We start from the raw sequence: 9,200 nt of genomic DNA on the forward strand, positions 1-9,200 counted from the left end.
CATTAACTAACTACCGCAGAGGCTAACATGACTGGCCTACACCAAACTCAGCACCAGGAACTAGTATCAGTCACATTTGCTAAATCGTTCAATGAATCCATGATGAGAAAAAATACATATGCTGGAGCTAGGTATAAACATGATCCGTGTTTTGTTGCCTTATCTTACCTCATTTGCACTCACTGTATATAGACTTTCTACTGTATTATTGATTATATGTTTGTTTATTCCATGTGTAACTCTGTGTTGTTTTATGTGTCGAACTGCTTTGCTTTATCTTGGTCAGGTCGCAGTTGCAAATGAGAACGTGTTCTCAACTAGCCTACCTGGTTAAATAAAGGAGAAAAAAAATGTTGGTGTGTTTATAAGTAGGCTTCAACTTCTACTGTACTTCTCTGAATTATGGAGGCTTAGTTGATTGTTTATGCAAAGCTTGAAGTCTAAATTGGATAAAAGCAGAGTTCTTAGTAATGAGGGGATAGTGTGGATGACTGACTGGTGTCTGTTGGGGGTGGGTATTGTGTGTGTGAAGGTTAGTCAACATGGTCTATTGACACAATCGATACACACTCAAACAAGTTGTAAAGTACCTTGTTTGAGTGTGTATCGATGGGGACAAAGTAGTAAAATGTTGGCTAATCACTGACACCTGTGTGTCCTACAGACTACTCCTGCTGCTGACCTTGACACTAGCTTTAGTAGTGCAGATCCTGTAGACCCATTGGAAGAAAGCTTTCAGCCGGGAACTAGCTCAAGCTCAACATCATCTGACTGGGAAGAGGAAAAGACTTCACTGAGCTGCTGTCATGGAGCTTATGAAGTTCTGCCAGACCAGCTGCCATTGCCTAAGCTCTTCTTGGAAAGAGGAATCATCAGAAGCAGCCATTGTAATTATTTCTCTAGCCATCTCAGACAGACAGTGCAGGGTAATATAGCTCCCTGTGAACCTGTCGAAACTAGTACCCCGTTTTGAAAAGCCTGCGTTCAAGTGTCGGAACAAGGAAGTAGGGCTCCCGTCAGGCTGTACAAAGCCAGGGAAAATTAGTAAACCTAGATATCTTGCAATGCCGTGGCAGACAGGAACATCGTTGAGACAAGTCCAATGGTTATATTGAACAAGGACAACCATATCTACTTGCTGCTAGTGTGATCGTGCAATCGGCGAAACACAAATGCTGCAATAATTGCTGCAAAACATGACTCAATTCATTTTTAGATCAGACAGCAGGCTCAATCAACCAATGACACTGGTTGACACCAATGACACTGGTTGACACCAATGACACTCTCCCGGCTTGAAAATACAAAAAATAGTGCTATGGTGCACCTCTCATCACTCATCACTCATAATTATGTAGGGAGACTGGAAGAACAACCCAAATAGTGTCTAGCGCTGAAGTTTTTTTAAGAATGAGTAATTCCCACACACTGTTTCCCATTCTGCCTAAAATACTTCATTGCATGTACTTGAATACAGAGTGCTGGGCCGGAGAGGACTGTATTCCATAGAGGGGAATACATTTCAACAAACCCAATGCAAATCATCTGACATTTTATACACATCTTTACAAGTCTTGTCTTTATCAATGGGTTAAATGCAAAAAATCACTTCAGCATAAATGAATACGGACGTACTAATTACACCAATAGAAAATATGACATGCTAATCAAATTAATTGAATTGAGCATACAATGTCATTCCTAATGACACAACAGGGATTGATGTGTCCATGCACAGTATTGCCTGTGGGTCTGAATACTTGTGTAATAGGCTGTAACTTAGACTTAACAGCTGACCTTATGATGGGATATTTTACTGACTCAACATCAAAAGGTCATACTAGGTCAGAGTCTCTGGAATTAGATTGATTAAAGAAGTTAGGCATACTCCCGAGAATGTTCAGTGCATGAGTACAAGGAGTCTCTCCTTCAAGTTCTTGACGGATGTAAGTAATTTTCCCCAAACAAAACACTGAATTGTATGTGTGTGAATGTGTTCTTCAGCGTGGTTTCTAGTTAACATGGTGGGCGGAGGTGGTTGCACGCTGTCTTTCACAGTCATGCTGACAGATGTGAGTACAGTCTTATGTGACCCAGATCAGCTCAACACTGTCTGTCTGCAGGATGGGAGCACTGGTCTATGTCCCTGTCAATATTGCTACTCAGTCAGAGACACACACAGGCCAGCCTGAATACATACACTGGGAGATGGTCGGTCCTCATAATGATTACACTGCTGCAGTATGTGAAGTGAGTGACTGAGCCACAGCTATCATAGCAGATATTAGAGCAATATGCTAGAATTGAAGTGTGTCAGTATTCTAATGGATATGGAAATTGGGTGATTTGATGGATAGATGTATTAATTAGCACAATTATAGTGTAAACAGCTAGCTAGGGTTGAGTCATAAAGAGTGGCAATGTAGAAAATGTGAAAATGAAGGGGAAAATCACAACACTGTGTCTAATCTCACTCCACTTCAGCTTTCCATTATCAATGCCAAAGATAGCTAAATTGAGAATAATAATAAAAAATGTGGCAAGTTTTATTTCTCTGAACAGAGGTGCCAAAAAACATCTAAAATGATCTTCAATAAAGTGAATTATCAAAATATCAGCACAGTGTCAAGAGTTGCAAACCGTTGACGCCTCATTTCTGGGAAGAAACTGAATGGGATGAGTCAAAATAAATGTGTCCTCTGTCAATTTATTCAATTTCATTATATACTGGTGGGGAAAGGCAGGGTTATATGGGAATATGGATGATAACCCCTTTACTCTGAAAATAAGAAAAAATAGAATAGAATAAGAGTTAAAATTCCCTCTTTGGTACAGATTCTATCGATCCTAGTTTAGTTTAGAGTTTATTAGTGCACAGGGTCACATATGTAATTGCAGGGTACAGTGCAGTACTTAAGCTCCAACAGTGCAGGTCAAGAAAAGTGTATGGGACGCATCTCAGTGATGGAAGTGTGGCTTGGGTGGCTGAGATCCCTGATCACCTGGTGTTGTAGGTGTCTGTAACGTTCGTCGTCTTCCTCTGATGAGGAGTAAGAGAGATCAGACCAATTTGCAGCGTGTTAAGTGTCCATTTTAGTATAACAAACTGAACACGACAAAAATACAAAATAACAAAGTGAAACAAACGAAACGGTCCCTACCCCCCCCCCCCTCCCCAAAGGTGCGGACTCCGGCCACAAAACCTAAACCTATAGGGGAAGGTCTGGGTGGGTGTCTGTCCGCGGTGGCGGCTCTGGCGCGGGACGTGGACCCCACTCCACCATAGTCCTTCTCCACCTATTTTACCCGCCTCTGTGGCCTCTATAACGCGGCGAGTGTCGCCACAACCTCGGACTGGGGACCCAGGCCACGGGTCCCGAATGGACGGGAGATTCCGACAGCACCGGACAGGCGAGGGATTCCGGCAGCACCGGACAGGCGGGAGACTCCGGCAGCTCCGGAGTGAAGGGCGAATCTGGCAGCGTCGGCGTGACAGGCGATTCTGGCAGCTCCTGGCTGACGGACGGCTCTGGCAGCTCCTGGCTGACTGGCGACTCTGGCAGCTCCTGGCTGACAGAAGGCTCTGGCAGCTCCTGACTGATGGGCGGGAGGCTCTGGCAGCTCCTGACTGGCGGGCGGCTCTGGCAGCTCCCGACTGGCGGGAGGCTCTGGCAGATCTGGACAGACTGGAGTCTCTGGCAGCTCAGGACAGACGGTATACTCTGACAGCGCTGGGCAGGAGGAAGACTCTGGTAGCACTGGACAGGCAGGAGCACCTGTAGGAAGGAGACGGAGAGACAGCCTGGTGCGAGGGGCTGCCACCGGAGGGCTAGTGCGTGGAAGTGGCACCGGAAAGACCTGACCGTGAAGGCGCACTGGAGGTCTCGAGCACCGAGCCTGCCCAACCTTACCTGGTTGAATGCTCCCCGTAGCCAGGCCAGTGCGGCGAGGTGGAATAGCCCGCATTGGGCTGTGCTGGCGAACCGGGGACACCATACGTAAGGCTGGTGTCATGTACCCCGGCCCGAGGAGACGCACTGGAGACCAGATTCTCTGAGCCGGCTTCATGGCACCTGGCTCGATGCCCACTCTCGCTGCCTCCAGTTCAGCCTTGGGGCTGCGATATTCTCCAGCCTGTGCCCAGGGTCCTTTGCCATCCAGGATCTCCTCCCATGTCCAGGAGTCCTGAGATCTCTGCTGCTGCTGCTGCCCATTACCACGCTGCTTGGTCCTTTGGTGGTGGGTGATTCTGTAACATTCGTCGTCTTCCTATGATGAGGAGTAAGAGAGATTGGCCCAATTTGCAGTGTGGTAAGTGTCCATTTTAATATGACAAACTGAACACTACAAAAATACAAAATAACAAAGTGAAACAAACAAAACGGTCCTGTGTGGTAACAAACACTAACACTGAAAATAATCACCCACAACTCAAAAGTGAAACCAGGCTACCTAAATATGGTTCTCAATCAGGGACAACGATAAACAGCTGCCTCTGATTGAGAACCATACCAGGCTAAACACAGAAATCCCAAAACATAGAAAAAGGAACATAGACAACCCACCCAACTCACGCCCTTGACCATATTAAAACAAAGACATAATAAAAGAACTAAGGTCAGAACGTGACAGTGTCAAAGCTGTCTTGTCTTATTTGTCATGTTGTTAGCCTACATCCCATTTATACACATTACACCCTTACAGTACTACAGTATACCCTCTGTGTGTTAACATAAAGGCACAAGACAAGACAGTGCCAGAGAGGCTTGGAGGAATCTACCAAGTGCAGGTGATAATGTTGTAAGGAGGACACTGAGCCTGTGTCCCAAATGGCACCCTATTCTCTATAGTGCAGTCCACTACTTTTTCACAAAAAGGGAATAGGGTGCCATTTGGGACTCAACCTGAGATTGGCTGTGTCTCTTACTGCAGCACAATCGGATCAGCTCTCCAAGCATAAATAACTACACCAGTGACTGCTATGATCATGGGGGAGAGGGATGGGACTGCTGCTGGTCTCCATGATCCATCTCTAGCACTTTTAAGCTGTCGAGGAGAGTAATCGCTGCTCCACTGGGTTCTGAAAAGAAGGCTAATATAGCACAGGAGGTTGGTGGCACCTTAATGGGGAGGACGGGCATGTGGAAATGGCTGGAACGGAATAAGTGGAATGGTATTAAATATATCAAACACATGGTTTCAATGTGTTTGATGCTATTCCATTTGCTCCGTTCTAGACATTATTATGAGCTGTCCTCCCCTCAGCAGCCTCCTGTGTACTATAGGGGTAACCCTAACCCCTACACACTAACCCCAAAACTGGCCTACATATGTAGGATCTTAATTTGAGTGAGTTTGTTACAGACAGAAAATAATTGCACAGCAAGAGGAAATGTGTATTGCTACTGTATGTGGATTATAAATAATGGACATTTTTGTAAGGGTTGATGCATTTTTTGTTAGGGCAAATCAAGTTATAATTTTCAAAGTGGAAATGACAAACTTTAGAAGCCTTTTAAAAGCTGCAATATGTAAAAATTCTCATTGAAAGCAAGTCTAAGAAGCTGTAGATCTGTTCTATGTGCACTATTTCTATGCTTCCTGTTCTTAAGTTTTGTTTTTGCGCCTTTTACTTTCGGGTTTGGAAAACTGGCTTCAAACAGTTGAAAATACAATATTTTTGGTTATTGAAAATATATTTCATAGCGGTTTAGCTGGTACAATGATTCTCTAAACTGCTTGTTTTGTCACATCATCTGAAATTAGGCTAGCAATTTGAATTTTAGCAACCAGGAAATTGTGGAGGAATTTCAGCATATTGCACCTTGAAGATTCAAATACACTACAAGTTTGTATTTCCTGCTGTGCGAGAAAATTTGTAGCAACAAAAGAGTGATCAAATTAAGATCCCTCATCTGTACTTTATTCTGGTCTTTGCCCAAGCACCTGCATTTTTGTCCACTCTTTAGTGAGTTCAAACTATTCCTAAAGTACTATGAAAGTCCTGTGGCAATCATGATCAAATGGTTTTACATGCGGTAGTTGTGCCTTCGCCTCTGTCTGTGCACAGCATAAACACAACATATTTCACTGTAATAAATGATTTGGTTATTAAATGGAGTGCAGAAGTCAACAGTGCAGATTCTTCAGATTGTTGTCAGTGGTAGACATTTGAATAAATTCCATTATGCGATAAGTCATAAAGCTTTGTAGTGTCCTTGGTAACTGGACGGCCGCCAATTCTGGAAGCTCTCTGGATTTGGAGTGAGGTGAGATCAAAGCTTTGTTTTCTTTCTTTTCTTTTCCCCCGCCAGAAAATAAATCCTAATGTATTCTGCATGGCATTTAGTATCTGTATTGTTTGTATCTTCTGTGACCTATAATACTCAATGCGGCCCAAACCCCTTCATCCAAAACTCTCAACTTTTAAAGTGAGACAGTGCTTGAAACTTTGTTTGGCAACTATAGAGAGGAGACGGTGTAGCAGCCTCTCTAGTAGGGATGCAATAAAATAGTACAGTGAGCTGATGTTTTAAATTATGACAGGGAAAAGAGAGGATACACTTCATATTGTGGCAGGTAGCCTGACAGTTAAAAGCGTTGAACCAGCAACTGAAAGTTTACTGGTTTGAATTCCCGAGCCACCTACTGATGAAAAATCTGCCAATGTACCCTTGAGCAAGGCACTTAATCCTAATTACTCCTGTAAATTGCTCTGGATAAGAGTGTCTGCTAGATGACTAAAATGTAAATCAATGGGATCATTTAGGCCTTTCACATCACCTGAAAAATTGCTGGCCCACAACTAGCCTATTGCACAACTTTAAAAAGTGTTAGAGGACAAACTAACCATACAGAACGATCTCAAAGGCCAGACTACTACTTGGCTGTTCAGGACATGTCTGCAGATCAAGGGCTGCAGTCAACCGTTCCAGTCTTTTCAACACACCAATCGCAAAGTAGTAGGCTATAAACAAAACACTTTAAGCCCCCACCACTATGTTTCTCTTGCAAATTATTTTCACATACAATCAGCTGTGCGTTCTCCAACAAAATAGATTAACTCACATTTATTTTCAAAATCCCTCTCAGTATTTTCTGACCTCTTTGTTGAAGTCTCTGCCAGGTAAACTCTTTTTGTCCTTTCCAACTCATCACAACATTGGCCAAGGGTGTAGACAGTCATTCCAGCTCCAGACTGTCCAGACTGCCAATCATAAAACCACTGCATTGTACTAGTGGTGAGACTGTTTCAGTCTGACTGCTGAGGAGGGCACAGGCACCTCAAGTCCTCTTCCTAATTATCGGACTCTCTCCTTGTTTAGTTTTTTTAGTCCTGCCACAGCACCTTATTGATGGAAAAGGAGCATGTTGATAACCAAACAACCAACGCAACGCCTTTTTGTTTCCTGTTATTTTATCTTAGAATCTTCTGGAAAGCCAGAGGTTTTCCGTACCTAAAGCTAGTCATCCTGGGAAATCCGCTAGATGTTCATGCCATGAAGCAGTTACACAGGTCATTGTCATGCATAACCAGCACATTTCAGAGGTGAATGATGTAGAAAACTGCAGCTCAAACTTTAAAATTATGCTAAAAATCGCTGTAGGAACGTATTGTTTTTCAAACCAAATTATTTTCAAGCATTGCATTATTTCCATGTTTATAAAAGTGGCTGCATACACTTATTGACTTGGTTACTAGCCCATAAAACACATGTATAATCTAAGGTTAAAGGAGGTAAGGCAGAAGTATCACTGAACAAACATCACCCGTGGCAACAAAGCTGTTTTCAGTGAGCACCTGGCGTAGGCCTAAACAACAACATCAAGTCAGAAATAAGATAAAGAAATCAATCTGATGATCACATTGAGACATTTCAAGGATAATAATCTAATTTACCAAATGGGAGCTCTCAAAAATAAGCCATGATCAAAGTGGACTTTCGTATTCTTTGCGCCTCATCAAGTTTGACTTTCACTGTCAGTCAGAGATGCAAAAACTAATTTTGCAGTACTAATTGGTGTTTGGTATCCCTATTTCATCTATCTGTATGCCAAAGGAGAAGGACCGATCTGAAATATTGATACATTTATTTAATAATCTAAGATTTCACTAAGACCGCACTCAATGAGCTGTATATCACCATAAGCAAACAGGTAAACACACATCCAGAGGCGGAGCTCCTAGTGGCCGGGGACATTAATGCAGGGAAACTTAAATCAGTTTTACCTCATTTCTATCAGCATGTTAAATGTGCAACCAGAGGGATAAAAACTCCACACACAGAGACATGTACAAATCTCTCCCTCGCACTCCGTTTGGCAAATCTGACCCTAATTCTGTCCTCCTGATTCCTGCTTACAAGCAAAAATTTAAACAGGAAGCACCAGTGACACGGTCCATAAAAAAAGTGGTCAGATGAAGCAGATGCTAAACTACATAACTGTTTTGCTAGCACAGACTGGAATATGTTCTAGGATTCCTCCGATCGCATGTGGTGTGGGGGCTGTGTGGGGGCTGTGCTTTGGCAAAGTGGGTGGGGTTATATCCTTCCTGTTTGGCCCTGTCCGGGGGTGTCCTCGGATGGGACCACAGTGTCTCCTGTCCCCTCCTGTCTCAGCCTCCAGTATTTATGCTGCAGTAGTTTGTGTCGGGGGGCTGGGGTCAGTTTGTTATATCTGGAGCACTTCTCCTGTCCTATTCGGTGTCCTGTGTGAATCTAAGTGTGCATTCTCTAATTCTCTCCTTCTTTCTTTCTCTCTCTCGGAGGACCTGAGCCCTAGGACCATGCCCCAGGACTACCTGACATGATGACTCCTTGCTGTCCCCAGTCCACCTGGCCATGCTGCTGCTCCAGTTTCAACTGACCTGAGCCCTAGGACCATGCCCCAGGACTACCTGACATGATGACTCCTTGCTGTCCCCAGTCCACCTGGCCATGCTGCTGCTCCAGTTTCAACTGACCTGAGCCCTAGGACCATGCCCCAGGACTACCTGACATGATGACTCCTTGCTGTCCCCAGTCCACCTGGTCATGCTGCTACTCCAGTTTCAACTGTTCTGCCTTACTATTATTCGACCATGCTGGTCATTTATGAACATTTGAACATCTTGGCCATGTTTTGTTATAATCTCCACCCGGCACAGCCAGAAGAGGACGGGCCACCCCACATATGCTCTCTCTAATTCTCTCTTTCTT

This window comes from Oncorhynchus gorbuscha, linkage group LG12 (assembly GCF_021184085.1).
Source record: "Oncorhynchus gorbuscha isolate QuinsamMale2020 ecotype Even-year linkage group LG12, OgorEven_v1.0, whole genome shotgun sequence".
NCBI lineage: Eukaryota > Metazoa > Chordata > Actinopteri > Salmoniformes > Salmonidae > Oncorhynchus > Oncorhynchus gorbuscha.